Source organism: Dama dama, chromosome 4, assembly GCF_033118175.1.
Source record: "Dama dama isolate Ldn47 chromosome 4, ASM3311817v1, whole genome shotgun sequence".
NCBI lineage: Eukaryota > Metazoa > Chordata > Mammalia > Artiodactyla > Cervidae > Dama > Dama dama.
In genome coordinates, this window is record NC_083684.1 from 48,866,093 (window position 1) to 48,883,783 (window position 17,691).

The window sequence follows — 17,691 nt, forward strand, 5'->3', positions numbered from 1 at the left end:
TGATTCTCATTGCAACAGAATGAATTTAGGACTAAGGATTCAGTCTTACCAGTGGGCTTGCATGCCCTGCATCAAACACAAAGTGCATCGCCCACTGTGCTGCCTGCAGCTCCCCGCCCCAAGGCCGCAAGGATCTCTGCTGCTCCAGGGAATGGTCTGGGGCCCAGCAGGGAAAAGGTGATTTGCCCGCTGCACTCAGCCAAACCTGCACAGGCCCCCTCCTGCACCCACACCTTTGGTGGCAACAGAGGACCTCCCGAGCCTTTGTTTGCTCTCCTGGGGCCTGGGATGTGAACTCAGGAGGCCATCTAGTGCATATGTCCTTTTCCCTTAGTTGAGATGCAAAGGGACCAGTTTGCCACTGATCTTTCAGCGGAGACACACATATCAAGAACCGTAAGCGCGCACAGGGCTCAATGCCGGCTTTGCAGCATCTCTCCACCTTCCTTGCTGCAGAGGCTGAGCCTGACTTTCAAAAAAGGGCATGCAGCCCAGGGCAAATCCCGAGGAGGATAACTCAGTGTACATTGGTGCCAGGGATGGCAGACCCCCTTTGGGGATTTTCCTGAGGGCCTCTAGAAACCAGAAAGAAGTCTGAGTGCAAAACTGAACGTGTAGCATATATCAAAGGAATGCAGCATTGTTGATTCTTGGCGGGTCTGCCTGAATATTAGATGCAAATAAGTGCTAATAAGTACAGTGGGAAAAGCTAATGGAAAAACTGTCCTTCCCAGTTGGATCACTGTGCATAGATGCACAGGGCAGCTGAGACAGCCTGACCAGCCACACTCACGCCTGGCCTGGCCCAGGGAAAACTCTGCGCAGACATGTCCTGTGGAGGCAGAGCTTGTGTAGACTCATCCAGTGGAAACACTTGTGGTCCAGAGCCTCTTCCTGGCTGCAGGGCTGGGGTCAGGGGACAGAAACTCCTCTCCGTATCCTTTCCCCACTGCCCAGTGTGTGTGTGTGTGTGTGAGTGAGTGTGCATGGTACTGAAAAGGTTCCCTTGACCACCAGCTTCTTCAGCAACCAGCCCAGCTGCACAGCCAGGACCCCAGGTGGTGAGAGGCGACTGGAGGTATAGGTAGGAAGGGCACGGGGGCTGGGATGGGGCAGTGCACTCTGGGCTCCTCCTCGGGCAAGTAGCTTTCTGCTCACTTCACCAACAACCACAGCCCTCCTCCTTGCCATCTTCCCTCCTACTCTGTTCTGAGAGCTTTTGCTCACGGGATGGATAAAAACACCACTGTCCTGCTCTCCTTGGACTGCAAAGAGATCAAACCAGTCAATCCTAAAGGAAATCAGTCCTGACTATTCACTGGAAGGACTGATGCTGAAGCTGAAGCTCCAATACTTTGGCCATCTGATGCGAAGAATTGACTCATTGGAAAAGACCCTGATGGACATGAGTTTGAGCAAGCTACAGGAGTTGGTGATGGACAGGCAGGCCTGGTGTGCTGTAGTCTACCGGGTTGCAAAGAGTCAGACATGACTGAGCGACTGAACGGCCTTGCTCTCCCTGACATTGGGGCCAAACTTGTACCTCAGTTTCCTCCTCTATAAAACGGGAATAATAATGCCTGCTTTGTTGTTGCAGGAACTAAGGGAGATCAAGGTAGCCTATCAGCAGATAACATGAGAGGAGGGTGAACATCCTTCACTTTATTTTCCTAAAGGTTTCTGAAAATACTGGGCATCCCTTCAAGATGAAGAGGTGACTGATTTACAGTTTCATACCGTTTCTGTGAAAGCCAGCCTGCTTTCCTTCCTGGCACCTGCTTGCCCCCTGCAGGTGGGGGCTGCCGCTTCTCCTAAAGAACAAGGACAAGAATCAGAGGCCCCACCAACTCCCTCTGCCTCCCTGCTCTGCGCCGGGGTTGTGTGGCTATGGATATGTCACATGTCCACTTGTTATTGTAGGGTGTGTAGGCAGAGGCGTTGGTGGACCCGGGCTGACCCCTACGCCCTGACACAACAGGGACGTCAAGGAGATAGCCTTCAAGGGAAAGCCTGGGGCACTTTCAGCTGAATCCAGAGCCCCAGGAATTTGGGGATCCATGCGGACACAGCGCTCGAGGCTGCCCAAGACCTCGACTGAAACCCACCGAGGTTGTAGCCCAGAAACCTCTCACTATCCTCGGACCTAGCCTCTGCGTTCCGCCGGCCCGGCGCCCCCGCAACGTCGGGTCCTAGGCGCGCCCTCCTGCCCAGCTGCGGTCACGGCCCGCTCTGGTGACGCCTTGTCCTCTTCCCGGGTCCGCGCCGGCGTGCGACCCAGCGAGCAGAGGCAGCGCTCCGGCCGCGGTCTGGAGCCAAGTGGCCGCCCAGAGTCCGGCTCAGGGGGAAGCTGGGAGACCGGCGCCGCCCGGGGCATCCCCACCCCCACCCCCACCCCCGGGGCCGCCGGACCGCGCCCAGCGGCGTTTCCCTCCCAGCTTCGCCGCCCGTGGGGCCGCGGGAGTCGGAGAGCGCGCGTGGGCGCGGCGCCCGTGAGCTCCCGGGAGGGAAGAGGCGATTGAGGTGTGCTCCCCTCCCGACCCGGCCACCGCCGCGGCCGCCACCACCGCGGGGCGGGGCCCAGGCCGGGGGCGGGGCGCCGGGCGGGCGCGGCGCTATTTCCAGCCTCGCCGGAGGCTCCGCTCGCACTTCGCTGGGAGCCTTCCTGGCGCGAGAACCGGATCCAGCGGCGCTGTGAGGAGAGGAGACGACGGCGGCGGGAGGCGGCAGGGGGGCGGACCGGAGCCGGGGACCGAGGAGGAACACGCCGCCGTGCCCTCTCCCTCTTCTGCGCGCTCCGGTGGCCGGCCCCGCGCCTGTCGCCTCGCCGACCGCACGGGGCTTCGCTCGGAGCAGGAGGAGACGCCGGGCCCGAGCCGGGGCGGAGGTCCTGTAGCCCGGGCGCCCCGGAACGGAGGATTCGCAGTGGAGGACCGCGCCGGGGCTGGAGCCTCCCGCGGCCCCGAAATCGCCGGCTGCGCTAGGTAAGTGCCCCACCCCATCCCCGCCCTGTGCCGACTCCCGCCGGGAGCGGCGCCCCGAAGGGTCCCCCGGGACTGCACTGCGCCCCAGCCCCGAGAAGCCCGGAGAAACGACGCGGTAAGAGTTCCAAGCCGCGGGCGGGGATAGAGCGCGCGGGGTTCCAGTCTGGCCGCACTTTGGGGATTGGCTCCAGTAGCGGGAACTTTAATTAGACTTTTGCTCCTTGGATTTTGCTTGTCGCCGCGCGTCTGTGAACTGTCACCCCGCGGGCTCAACTCGGTCCCTGCGGATCCTCCGCTCCTCTTCTTCGCCCTGGATGCTGGGCGCGGGGAGGCAGCGTCGGCCCCGAAGAGAGCCGTGCGGGAGCCCGGGGGCGCGCCGAGCTTTCCCGCGCGCTGGGGACGGGGACTCGGGGACAGGTTGTGACGGGGAGGCCCGAGGGAGGAGTTAGAGGCTACCTTCTTGGCTTCCTACGCTATGGCGGAAGGTGCCCCCGCGTTCCATTTGCGCGCATTCTCACCCCGCGACTCTCCGGGGCACCAGCCTGTTTTGTACTCAGGGAGAGTGTGTGTGCGTCAGTGATCCTGTGAAGGTGTGTGCGTGCGCGTGTCCAGGAGTGCAGTAGTGCAGGAGCCCGGGAGTGGGCGGTGAAAGGATCCGCTTTGCCGCGGGACCCAGCCGAGCTCCGGCGGCGGCTGCAGCTCCAGCTGCTGGCTTCTAGTTCTGGCCTCGCCCGAGGCCGTCCCCGCCCGGCCAAGGCGCGTTCGCGGGATTTAGTTGTGCCAGTGCTGGCGCTTGTGTCGCAGGTGACCCCTGCCTCTTCCCCTAACTTTGGCGGTACATTTAGGGCTCCAGGCCCTGCGACCCCGACCTGGAGCTGGCAGCAACCACGCAGCGCCCTGGGCTGTGGGCACTCGCTGCCCGGCTGTCTGTCCTAGCTGAAAAGTAGGGGCCAACCCTAGGATTCCTTGTCCCTTAGCGGTCTCCGATAGTGTGGTGGACCCTGGTCCTTGGGCCCGCTCCCAGCTGGAGCATGGGCCGTGATTGGCTCTGCTAAGTGAAGCGGGCTGGGCCCCCTGTTTCTGCTTGGCCGCGATCTGGCCTGGCAGCAGAGCCTGAAGGAGAGGCCGTGCGTGAAGGGACCAGTGTGGGAGGAGTGGTGGTTGCAGGAGGGGTTAGGGGCAGACAAGCCCCTTTCCCATCCCTGGGCTGCTTACAAGCTGCCCTACCAAGACCCCTTCCTTCCGCTGATCTCTCAGATCTGAGATCACCTTGACCCTTGCCCATGGGGTGGAGAACTTTCCCGAAGTCCAGCCCTAGAACAGTGCAGCCTCCAGGCAAGAGTGGCAGAGCCCTCTTTAAAATTTCCCAGCTGCCATAGCCTCTCCTAGCCACCCTCTGCTCCTGTCCCAAAAGCACGGCAGACAGGCCACCAGGAAGGGTGACATTCTGGTCCCTGGAGGAGGCCCTGTTTTAATCCAGACAGCCCACTGCATATGGCAGGACATGTTGTGGGGTGCCCTTGGCCAGCATGAAGCACATTCCAAAGACTTGGTCAGACTTGCCTCTGTGAAGTGACCCAAAGGAGGAATAACATTCAGACTCTGAAGAGAATTGAGCCTCATAGGATGATCGATACTCCAGTAGCAGTTGAATAGAAAAAAAGCCCCCGCAAAGCCTGACCCCATCCATTGCCTGCCCCATTCACCCTGGGACAGAGGGAAGGCACAGCATATTTATTTATTTACCTGGAATCAGACTCTGCGAGAGTGAATTATGTTCCCCCAGTATTGATTTTTAAAAAGACCCCAAATTAAAAAGTCAAGGCTTTCTTAAAGCAAGGTCAAGGATTAATTATTTATAGAGAGACATCAATCAATCAGTGGGGGGAGGGGCTCACTTCCAAATTGCCTGAGCAGGCAAAAGAGAGCATCTTCTGATTTTCCCTGCTTCCGCTAGGAAAGAAACAGCCTTGTCTGACCTCTTGGGCTTCGCAGAGTTGTCCTGAATGGTGACCGGAGGAGTATGCTCTGTAACTCAGCCTGCAGTTGGAGATGCCTTTTTAATCTTGTAGCCAGAATATCACTTGGGAAATTTCATGCATATTTTCTGTGTTTCCATAATGAACATTTACTGATTACAGAGTATCAAGGGAATTTCATTTTTTAAACATTTATTCAAATCTCTATTTATGAAAGCTAATAAGTCTGAGAAAGTTCAGTAACTACTTTTTTTTTTTTTTTTTTTGGCCATATGGTTGTTGGGAAAATATGCCTGGTGGGCTCATCTCAGAATTTACCTTCTGAAGGAGGAACATCAGATTCTCCTGATTGGAAATGCCGTGCAGGCTGCTTCTCTGCTCATCACTCTGGTTGGTGTCAGTTGTGGCCGGATAGGCTATTTGTGGTTGTGCCGATTGAAGAGATGGGAGTTTTATTCATTGCTAGCTGATGCATCTGATTGAAGGCACACGCAATAGGCACTGGGGTCTTTGGGGGGATGATGGGGGAAGGTGTGGTGCCCAATCTCTTGCCTGCTGCCTGGCCTCGAGTCTCAGACAGCTGTCTTAGCCATACCTGCCACACCTCTCTGGTTTACCCATGTGTGGCAACCATGTGGGAGAAACATGGAACTTGGAGGGAGCATATGGGCAAGAAAGTGGATAAAGGATTATGGTAGCTCTTTCATGAATAACTATGGTAATTAGAGTCAGTAAACACTGTGAAACAAGTACCCAGCCTTTCAGTTAATCAGAAGGTAATGAGTTATAAACAGGAGATTTATGTAGTGCTGGCCCAAGGAGATCAATGTGACTGTGACACGGGACGAGACATAAAAAAGCAATCAAGAACGACTGTCTGGACGTGTATGTGGCCACAGTATCTGGGAGCCTGGGGATGTTTGCTGGGGGCAGGCGACAGCGTGCTAACAGTGTGGTGACTATAGGCTCCCTGGCACTGTCTTTGGAGCCACCGCCAAAGCTCGTCTGACGCCAGAGCAGCTGTGCTCCCTCCCTCCTGGGAAAAGGCTGCCCAAAGGCAGAGGAAACCCTTGAGTTCAGGCAGCCGGAGGACAGAGCCGCATTAGCTCAGGTAGCAGAGGACACAGGAGACGCCTTCTCATTTCCTTCCGGCTGGAGGATGTGTGACCCCGCGGTCAGTAAATCACGGCGGCAGAAGATGAGACTTACAAATTGGCCGTGGGAAAAAGTTGTGACTTTTACCCTGTACAAAACTACCTGTCATTTGTGATCTGGTGCTCTAGCCTGCACCTGCTGGCCACAGATGCATCCTCAGCCACTGGCAGGATGAAGCAGCCTGCGTGCATCCGGGTGGGTTGACAGCAAGAAGCAAAATTCCATCATGAAAGCCACCTTTGGGAAAGTCAAGAGAGTGTCTGCAGGCAGCGGGGCCTGGGTCCCAGCATTTCCACTCCCCACCTTGAAGGTCACGCATTTCTGGGGAATCGGTACTTCTTGCTATTGGTGACTGAGAGCAAGACACCCTGTCCCTGCCAACCCAAGGCCAGAGCTGGGCCTGGTCAGTGACATTTATTTGACCTAAATTAGAACTGTTAACATTGAAACCTAAAGCTAAAGAATGCTCTATCCCATACTCCCAGCATCAGACTCCTTGTCGCCCTCCATTCAGTGAGGAGGGCGTGTATTTGGTGTCTGTTGTTGGATCAGGCTCTGGGGAAGGCCAAACCAAGAGTGGTCCCTCCTCTTGCAGGTTTTGTCATCTGGTGGGACAGAAACTCTGTCACGATCTGCTCATCATGCACCGATTCATGCTATGCCAGACAGCTCCATTACTAAACAGGTTACCAACGCATGTGTGATTCTAGGCCCTGATGAATATGTAGAGGAAATGTCTGTGTGGTTGCAAGACAGAGATTTGCGATAGAGTATCTGACATAGACCGAGGGCCCTGGAGGACTTCCTGGAGGAGGTGACTCTCCCACTGAGCTCTGAAAGAAGAGCTGGAACTAAGCATGGAGGGAGCTTTCCAGTTCAGAATGTGAATGAGTGAGAGAGATGGAGCCCTGACCAGGAGCTGTGGGAAGGCCCAAGTGGCCAGCAGGGTGAAAGAGGGGGAGATGGGGCTGGAGACACAGGCAGAGTCCTGACTGTAAAGAGCCTCCAAGGCCAGGGAGGGACCTGGGACTGCTGCAGAGCAGGGAGCCCAGCGAGGAGGGGGCCGCAGTAATCCTAGAGGGAGACAGCTGTGGTCCTCCAGCGGGACGGTGGACCTGAATCTGCTGGGGCCTGGTTCAGTGCAGAGCAGAGAAGACAAGGGGACTTGAGAGGGTCAGGACCACGACTGGAAGATGTCAGCACCCTGAGGCAGGGCCCCTCGGACCAAAATGTTCCAAGTGCTCCTCCACTGTCATTGGGTTTGATCCCCCAGGGCCGGCAGGTCAGGCTGCCACTTGTGTGGCCCTGCCTCTGAGCCCCTGCCCACCTGTCTCACCTCCCCCCAACCCCCGCCCCAAGCCAACCCCTGAGCCCATGGGTCTTCTGCTGCCTTCCCCCAGGTGTTCACCACTTAGGCCTGGCTCGTGGTGGGCGCACAACAGGTGACAGCGCAGGGACAGTGCTCTCATGAGGACAGTTGATCGGACACCCTCCTTCACGGCCCCCTGCTGGCCAGAGGTTTCATCCTTGGTAGGTCCTGAAGCTGCCACCCTCTCGAGTCTGGCCAGTAGCTGGTGGGCACCTGCCCTAGAAAGAGCTCCTCTCCTGGGCCCTCCCTCGGTTCTCTCTCCTTTCCTTGCCTGCCCCCACCCTCTGCGAGGGGCTCTGCCCATGGCCTCAAGCTCCTGAACCCCCTCCAATGTCAGTGAGCTCCCCGTGGCTGGCTGAGCTCGGCTCAGGCCCCTGGCTTCCCTGCAGACCTCGGCTGGGTCCCCCCAGCTCTGTCTTCCAGAACGCGGGTGGGGGGAGCAGGTCTGTGAGTCACCCCGCTTCCCGTTGTTCCCACGCTGCTGGCTTCGGGCCCTGAGCCGAGCGGCCATGCTGAGCTGCAGGCAGCAGCCCGGGTCGCAGTCACCTTGTCCTCACTCTGCCTGGCCCTGAGCCAGCTCCTCCCTGGCGGGCCGGACTCTGGGATGGGGGCAGTGAGAGCCCAGGAGAGGATGCTCGGAGGCACAGGTCTACTCCACGGGCCCCAGGCCTCTCTGGGTCTGATTCCTCCAGCCTTTGGGCTCTTTGCCTGGAGTGCAGCCTCATCAGATCAGCCTTCCTTTCTATTCTGGCTGCCACCCCCCCTCCCCCCTGCCTTGCCTCCGCGGACCACAGGTCATGCCCTTGTGCATATCAGTCTCGTGAGTGGAAAGGCGACCCAGGAGAGCGTGCCCACCAGCAGACCCTAGCCGGGGCTCACGTTGACTCATACTTGGCAGACTGGTCGTCCCCACTTCCGAGGCTGCCTCTTCTTGGGGGGCTGACTCATCTCCCTGGACAAGTCCCGTCTGTCCCAGCCTGTGGGCACCGGGACCCTCCTCCAGCCCTGAGATGTGGGGGCTCTGCTTCTCCTGCCCCGCAGGGAGCATCCAGGCCCCTAGCGAACACTGACGGTGGTCCTGCCCCGTGCCGCACCTCCTGCCAGGTCTGGGGGAAGCCGAGCGAACGCAGCAGGGCTTGGTGTAAATCCTGGTCTCCCTGGTGTCTTGGCTGAGACGAGCTCGGCATGGAGAAGGTGGTCAGTGATGGCGGGCAGAGTGAGCCTAACCCTGATGTCTGTCTACACTGGTGGAACCCTTGTGTGCTGCAGATACTCTGTCTACACCAGCTGAGCCGGTGCGTGGTGCAGGCAGTCTGCCTATACTGGTTGAGTCAAGGGCATGAGCCCTGGAATCTTCCATTTAGTCCATGCCTGCCCTACTTTCTGTGGAGTCTTTGTACAAACTCGGAAACTCTCTCTGGCTTCAGGGGCTTCCCTGTGGCTGAGCTCAGCTCAGCCCAGCTTCCCCTCCGACAAGGCCCTGACCGTTAGGCTCCATCTCCCAGAGCTGGGGTGGTTAAGCCCAAGGTACAACACAGTCTGTCTATACTGGTTGAACCCAGTTCATGATGTAAGCCATTTGTCTACGCAGGTGGAAACAGTGGGTGATGCAGCCAGCCTTTGGGGGATTCCTTCTGCCCCGTTCACCAGGAATATTCTTTTTTATCCTTTCCCTTATATACATGCATTCTTGCTAAATCACTTCAGTCGTGTCTGACTCTTTGTGACCCAAAGGACTGTAGCCCGCCAGGCTCCTCTGCCCATGGGATTCTCCAGGTAAGAATACTAGAGTAGGTTGCCATGCCCTCCTCCAGGGGATCTTCTTGACCCAGGGATTGAACCCGCGTCCCTTATGTCTCCTGCACTGGCAAGCGAGTTCTTTACCACTAGCACCACCTGGGAAGCCCTCCCTCATATACATCTAAGTCCAATTTGAGCCTTCCTTCCAAGGGGCTTTTCTCAATGACTCCCTCAGTCTCCCATGTCTTACTTGGATCTCTTTGGTGGAGGCTGGCGCTGGACTGGGGGTGGTGGGCACATGGGACATGGTGACCCGCTGCCATATGGTGCTCTCAGCCGGGTGCCCCTCTCCTGTCACTGTGCTTTGGGACTGAGCCTGCTGCTGGCACAGTGCATGGGCCACCTGCTGTCCGTGGGCACGGCCACCTCGACATCCCACTCAGCAGTCACTCCCGAGTCATGTTGGCCTGGAGATGCTGAGAAAGATTAAAGGCAGGAGGAGAAGGGGGTGACAGAGGACGAGATAGCTGGATGGCATCATCGACTCAATGGACGTGAGTTTAAGCAAACTCCGGGAGATGGTGAAGAACAGGGAAGCCTGGCCTGCTGAGTTCATGGGGTCACTAAGAGTCGGAAACGACTCAACAACTGAACAGCAACACTGCCTCGGTGTGCGTGGTGAACCACATTGCTTCAGGCTGGGTCCATCTTGCCATCTCCTGCTTAAATTCCGGGCCTCTGTCTCCCCTGATGTCATTTCACCTCCTGAGGGTTGGCACGTCTGCAAATTTAATTTCATGACCATTCATCCCTGGGAAAACACAATCTATGCCTATTATTTAATGCTTCTCAATTCCCTCTGCCATGAATTAAAGTGTCAATGGACAGCCATGGCAACCAGCTCCACCCCCTCGCTCCCCCGGCCCCACCCCACTGCTTCCGGCTTAGGGTTGTGACTGAAGCCAGCACCTGGAGTCAGACTGCCTGGGTTCGAGGCCCAGCCTCACCACGTGGTCGCTCTGTGGACTGGGGACTCCGTTTCCTCACCTGTGAAATGGAGATGACAATAGAATACACCTCCTAGAGCTGTTGTGCCTATCAGAGAACCCACCCACAGTAAACGGCAACTCCTGTTACTTCGTCATCTTCATAAACTCCTGTGTTTGGTCTTTTAGCCAAGGTTCAGTCCTTCTCCATCTCAGGAGCAAGGAAACCTGGCGATCAAAGGCCTTGTCTAGTGATGTGACAAAGGCTTAGGGTCGCATGTGGCCCTACTGACTGATGTCCCCTTTCTCAGCAGTCCCCTATGGATGCCTCTTCCTTATCCTGCATTCAGGACATTTGAAATCTTCTAAAAAAAAAGAATTTATTGAAGTTTTGTTGATTTCCATGTTGTGTCAATTTCATCAGTAGAGCAGTGATTCAGTTATACATGTAAATATTAATGTATATTCTTTTTCGTATTATTTTCCAATACAGTTTATCCCAGAATATTGAATATAGTTTCCTGTGCTGTAGAGTAGTATCTTGTTGTTTATCTATCTTACATATAATAGTTTGCATCTGTTAACCCCACACTCCCAGTCCTTCCCTCCCCCAGACCCCTCTTGGCAGCCATTAGTCTGGTCTCTGTATCTTTGAGTCTGTTTCTGTTTCGTAGATAAGTTCATTTGCATCATGTTTTAGATTCCACATGGCAGTGATATCATATGGTATTTGTTTTTCTCTTTGTGATTTACTTTGCTTAGTACGATGATCTCCAGGTCCATCCATGTTGCTGCAAATGGCATTATTTCATTCTTTTTTGTGGCTGAGTAATATTCCATTGTATGTATGCACCACATCTTCTTATCCATTCATTTGTTGATGGATGTTATGTTATTTCCATGTCTTGGCTATTGTGAATAGTTTTGCTATGAATGTGGGGGTGCATGTATCTCTTTGAATTAGAGTTTTCTCCGGATATATGCCTGGGAGTGGGACTGCTGGATCGTATGGCAACTCTATTTTTAGTTTTTTGACGAACCTCCGTACTGTTTTCCATAATGGTAGCACCAATTTACATTCCCACCGGCAGTGTAGGTGGGATCCCTTCTGAAAACTTTTTGTTCTAAATACAGTACGCACTCTGAAATGCGCACAGATTGTGGTATATGATGCAATGAATATCTGCAAACAAAACAGGCCTGTGTGCCCTGCACCAGAGTGGGGATCAGAACAGGGCAGCATCCCCGTGACCCCTTCCAGACGCTTCCCCTCCAGCACGGGTGACTACTCTTCTTACTCATGACAGCTTAGGTTAGTTTTCTTTGTTTTTAAACTTGACAGAAGTGGAGTCGTAAGTCTGCGTACCTTTGTGTCTGGCTTACCATTATGTTTGTGAGAGTTCCCCACGTTGCTGTAAATAGTTGTAGCTTGTTCTTTTCTATTTTCCTTTTCTTTCTGGCCACTCTGGGTCTTTGTCGTGGAGCACGGGCTCTTCTCTGTAGTGCGTGGACTCTCTAGTTATGGCACTTGGGCTTAGTTGCCCTGTGGCATGTTGGATCTTAGTTCCCTGACCAGGGATCAAGCCTGTGTCCCTGCATTGGAAGGTGGAATCCTAACCACTGGACCACCAGGAGAGTCCCGGTTTGTTTGTTCTTGTTACTGTATAGGATCCCATTGTGTGAAGACATCCCAGTTTCTTTATTGATTCTCCTGTTGATTGACATTCGGGTTGTTCAGAGTTTGGGGCTTATGGTGTGGACCTTCTTGCATGTATCTCTTGGGCGTAGGTACACATTTTAATAAGCATGTACCTGGAAGAGAATTGCTGAGTCTCAGAATATGCCCATGTTCATTCTGTAGGTGATGGCCAACAGTTTTCTACAGTGGTTGTACTAATTCCCCCGACGCATACCAGGCGCATATGAGAGTAGCAGCTATTCCACTTCCTTTCCCACACTTTCTGTTGTCAGTTTCTTTCATTTTAGCTCTTCTATGAGTACGTGGAGGTATCACACTGTGGTTTTCATTTTATTCCCCAGACGACTAATACAGGTTTTTTTTTGTTTTTGTTTTTGTTTTTTTTGGCCAGAGATGCATTGAAGTTGAAAACATTCTTGAACAGATTTGAAAATTCATTTCCACCTCTAAAACATGAAGTGTCTTAAATATCTAGGGTGCTGGTGATTCCCTCTGCCAAGCAGGTGTAAATCCGCCACATTGTTAGGCAACAGGTAGACAGGTGTTTCTCTGGATGAAGCTGGGGACCTGGGCACCTGTCCCAGAATCACTGGATGAATTCCCAGGGTCTGTCACACTCTCTGGGGCTTGTCTTTCTTTCCCTTCACAAATCCCAGGAGCATTGAGACCACCCCGCGTGGTGTGTGCACAGATGTGTCTCAGTGCCTAGGACAGTCCCAGTGCAGAGAGGGACCCGTGAACACCCCCTGAATGAAGGGCCGGGCAACAGAGCGTGGCCCATTGGCTTCTGTCCTCTCCCGCCCCAGATGACTGGACAGGGCTTGTTGGAAGCCTGGGCTGCTATGGGGAGGGCTCTGGAAGGTGAGTTCTCCAACCCTGGAGGGTGTCCCATCCTGGTGCTCCAATCCTCTTAACTCTGGGGTACCCAACCTGTATTGGTCCATGGCCTTTTAGGAGCCAGGCCTCCCACAGGAGTTGAGTGGCGGGCAAGGGAAGCTTCATCTGCTGCTCCCCATCTCTCCCCATCACCCACATTGCCACCTGAACCATTCCCACCCTCCCCCATCACCCAGTCCATGGAAAAATTGTCTTCCAGAAAATTGGCCCCTGGTGCCAGAAAAGTTGGTGACCGCTGCTCTCAAAGACCCCCTCCAGCAACCGTGCTCACCCCCAGGGCTCCAGGCACTGGTTATTTAGAAGCACCTCTGGGCTCCTCGTCCCTGATGGGCTTATCTGTCATTGGGTCCCTCTGTAGAAAGCAAGACTCCATCCCCCCTCCAAGCTGCCTCATCAGCTTTTCAACACCAGCTTCTCACAGATGACACGAAAAGGGCGCAGAGGACATGCCTTCCAGTGAAGTGAAGGTGAAAGCGCCATGTCTGTTATCACCTCATCTGCTCCTGCCCCATCACATTTTGATGGGGACCATGATAAAGCCTCCTTTCTTTGGGGGTGGCTTGGTCCTTTTCTCCTCAAGTGTGACATCATTTTATTTGGAGAGCAGCACGGCCAGTGGGGGATGAGAGCTCTGAGTCGGACCCAGGTTCAAATCCAGGTTCTGTTCTTGTTTGGTTTGGGGACCCATCCATTGCCTCCAGAGAGAGATTCACATACAACTCTAATGCAACCCATGGGGAGGTGACTGGGGGGTCGAGATCTCTGGGGCTGGGGAGTGAGGGCAAGGGCTTCTAGCCAGAGCATCTGCCAGAAGGGGCTCTATAGGAGGGGGGGACGTAGACTGGCCCTCAGAGATGGGGAGGAGGGGATGACTCCTCAAGGATCACCCACTGTGAGCCCCACCCCTGAGGGTCCAAAACGTGATGGCCTCAGGGAAAGAAGTGTGTTGAGCTCCCAGGAAACTCTGGTCTAATTGACATGACCCTCATAGAGCAATGATCAGAGCTCACTGGAGAATTATAGAAGGCTTCCCGGAGGAGACGTGGGACTGCATGTCAAAGGCCAGGGGTGAGAACTTTATCCTGGTGCCAGAAGAAATTTTCTCCAGGATTGTGGGGCAGGGACAGTGTGAGCTAAATACCAATCGCTTTAAAATAGGGCAACAAGGAATCCATGACACATATTGTTTATGCGATGTGGAGGCGGGTGTGCAAAGATGGAAGAGCTAAAAGCAGTTTGGGAAAAACAACACCTTTTTTTTGTGAAAAGACAGATTAGAAAGGTTTATGCTCTTCTGTGATAACTAATATGAAAAGTTTATCAAAGTTAAAAAAAAAAAAACCTTTGACGCTTTCTCCAAATTGATTTGAAGACTTGGCAGATTTGAGGAATCGTTCAGTAACGTTTTATGGGTTGATGCTAATTTGATGCAGCAGACCCATGCATCGCGCCAATTTACTGCCAAACCAACATTAAGCATGGACCTTTCGTGCAAGGTTTATAGGCGGACAGCTCATAAAGATGCATGCTTGACAAGGATTCTGCTTCTCTTAGGATGTGCTATATGAAGTGTTTATCAAAACCCGACTAAATCGCCCTCCCATTTTACTCGTAAACAATCTCTGAGGACTTTAGGCCTGAATCTCATACAATATTTCAAGCAGTGTTTCCCATGCAGCATTGCATGCAGTATTTCACCACTCCCCGGTCCTGGTACATGGGGAACCTTGTCTGTAAAAGCCACAGGTACTGGGTGGTGATAGAAGAGGGAGCCCTTTGGGTGGAGGATGCCCTGAGGAACCACTTTGGAAATGACTTATTACTCAGGTCCTGGGAAGGCTGGTGACATTCTTCCTAAGGGGGTCTCCTGAAACAAATCAAAGGTTGCAATTAAATGAGATCTGTGTTGTTGTTGTTTTAATCACTCAATTGTGTCCAACTCTTTGTGACCGCATGGACTGTAGCCTTCCAGACTCCTTGGTCCATGGGATTTCCCAGGCAAGAATACTGGTGTGGGTTGTCATTCCCTTCTCCAGGGGATCTTCCCAACCGAGGGATCGAACCTGCGTCTCCTTCATTGGCAGGTGAATTCTTTACCACTGAGCCACCAAACGAGATCTGTGGCCCTGAGGAAAATACATTTCACGCTTTCGTTTTTGTTTCCTGGACTGATGTGTGATGAATCCTCTCTGCCCATCTCTCTTCACGCAAATATGCTGTCACAGCCTCTTCAGTAAGGAGATCATCGCAGTTTGGTGCTTTGTTTTGCATGTCGAGAAGTGTTTAATAATAAAATTTATCAAAACTCCTGTCTTTCATTGCTGAAAACCACAGCATCTGTTTTCCCAAAGGAAAATTGGACTTCCATTGATATTAGTCTAGTCTGTACCCCTCCAATCCCTCGATTCCTCCCATCTAGTGTTAATTACAGGGCGTAAATGGAGAAGGTTTCTGGAGGGGGCAAGTGGGCATACACTGTTGGCACAGAGCCTCATGGGGCTTCAAAAGGAGAGATTTGATCTTGGGCAAATGTCAAGGCAGTTTTGAAATCTGTGTTATGATATCAGCTCACTGCCAGTGTAGGGCTTCATCTGGATTTCATAAATATTGTATGGGGCTCTCTTCCTGCCACCTCGGCCAGCTGGAGAATACAACAGCCACCCCCCCACCCTGCCACATACACACATACGCACACACACACACAAAACCATCACAATTGCAATCTACTGTAGAGTTGTCATGAAAAACCAATTGGTGATATTTCAATCACAATGTTCCTATAACAAATTCCATTCAGATCTCATTGGAAAGGGAGTTAAACCTTCCTCCTGCTGCTGGGAGAATCTACGCTAAATGTAGCTTCCTGGGGCCCTGGCAGCCATCCAGGGCTTTGTAAGTTATAGTTCTCTGACCTGGTTCTCCGAGTGACCTTGGAACCTCTGAGCTGCGGATTCCTTAGGTTGACACGTTGCCCTCTCTTGTCATCTTTTCTTGAGACAATGTCCCTAAGCCAAGCGAGCGGTCTCAGCACCCATTGAGTCGGAGCTGAGGCTCTCAGGAGCGTGTGGCAGGTGATTGGAAGATTGCTTGTTGCTGCTGACCTTTCCTCTGAGATTTATGTCAGCCGCGAAACAGTCCAATATTGTGTGTAAAGGCAGCCTGCAGGTGACAGGAGTCTCTCCCCAGCACACAGCAGGTAATCCTGGAAAATAAGAAGAGGGACAGTCTGCAATTACATTCATCAGCTATTTTTGGTTAAGGAATAAACAAAATGGCCCAAAGTGCTGCTGTTACAGATTCTAGCAAAGGAGTGGCGTGTAGGAAAGATTAATGTACAATTAAAATCCATGTATGGGTAAATTACAGGGTGACAGCTATCTAATGCAAACACTGCAGACGTGTAATTAAGAGGAGCTACGGGCTCTCGGGAGGGTGGATTTGCTGAGGAAAGTGCTAGGGAGCTGTCTGTGGAGCTGGAAGGGCAGGGAGGCTTGCTGGGATGGGGGGCCGTGCAGGTAGTGAAGATGAGCCCCCCGCCCCCTCCACAGCATCTGGGGGGCAGCCTGGGATGTGATGACCCTAGATCCTTCAGGCAGCACAGCTGCCCCTCCATGGCCCACTGGTTCCTGTTCCAATTCTTCCAGCCCTTTCTGGAGCCATTCTGCTCTCTCCCTCACCTTTGGCTTTGTGACAGCGAGCGCCCATGGATGTCTTTTTTTCCCCCTCGTTTTTAATTTCTCCTGCTTTGTCAGCTTTTTAAGGAATATGTTACATTATGTGGAAATTGGATGCTAACAAGATTTGTATGAATAAATTAGACTCTTAACTTTTTATGTTATTACAAAATTGAAATAGACTCTAATGACAGTCAGAATTAATGTTGTGTTTCAAATAAATGCCGGGATGTGACTGAATTTTCAGTGCACTCTCTTCTTGTGTCTCTAGCTCGCCATGGAAGGCCTTGCCTGAGAGAGAGGAGTCTCTCTCAGAGCAGCCCCCACCCCCCCCCCCCAACTCCCGCCCCTTCCAGAGAGGCTGCCTCTAGCGCTCAGGCTGGCAGTTCCCCTCCAGGACGCTTCCCTGACCATTCCCAAGTGATGCTCTGCCAGACGCTACCGTGGGGGATGCTGGGACTATCTGCAGCTGATGCTCCCGGCAGCATCCCTCCTCACCAAATAATTGCCCTCACAAGACTTCCCTGGTGGCCCAGTGGCTAGGACTTCACGCTCTCAATGCAGGGGGCCCAGGTTCACTCCCTGGTCAAGCAACCGGATTCTGCATGCCACAACTAATGATCTAGCGCCGCAACTAAGACCTGGCACAGCCAAATAAATAAATATTTTTAAAAAATCACCCAAGGTTACACCCCATCTGCATCCGATGACTGGCTGTGTCCATCCATCCCCACTCCAGAACGCCCTGTGGGGCCGGTTCAGGCCTGAGTTGTGAGGCATTGAGGTCTGTTTCTCCATCTGCCCACTTCTGCCCTCCTCATTTCCTCACAGGGGCCTCTACCAAGAGCCCTTCCCAATAGACCTCAGAGTTTCCAGGAAACTAAGCTCTTGGGGATTTTGGTTTTCCTAAACCAACTGTCTGCCCGGTGAGTCTGTTCTGCTGGCATCAGAGTCCCGAAGGATCAGCATCCTTCTTTCTGCTGTGTTCCCTTCTTAAGCCCAGGGCCAGGGTGAGGCAGGGACCAGGCCTTGACCTTAGTTCAGGTCTCCTTGAGGAGGGTTTGAGCAGCAGCAGGGTCAAAGGACTCCCCCGGATCTGAGCTGCTTTGGATAGGGGGCAAACTTGGAGAGATTTTCTGCAACAAAACCCCCACTGTCCCAAAGGAGCAGATCAGAGCAGGGGCTGAGGGCCCTGGGATGTGGGCACTGGT

General features: G+C 53.5%; 1 protein-coding gene across 1 annotated transcript in view; it reads left to right on the top strand.

Annotated features, from left to right (window-relative positions):
• The first annotated feature begins 2,742 nt into the window (after positions 1-2,742).
• Positions 2,743-17,691, top strand: part of CHST8 (carbohydrate sulfotransferase 8) — a 141,907-nt gene continuing 126,958 nt past the window's right edge. The window contains exon 1 of the mRNA XM_061135187.1: positions 2,743-2,981. The gene's annotated coding sequence lies outside the window, so the exon portion shown is untranslated. The remainder of the gene's footprint in view (positions 2,982-17,691) is intronic.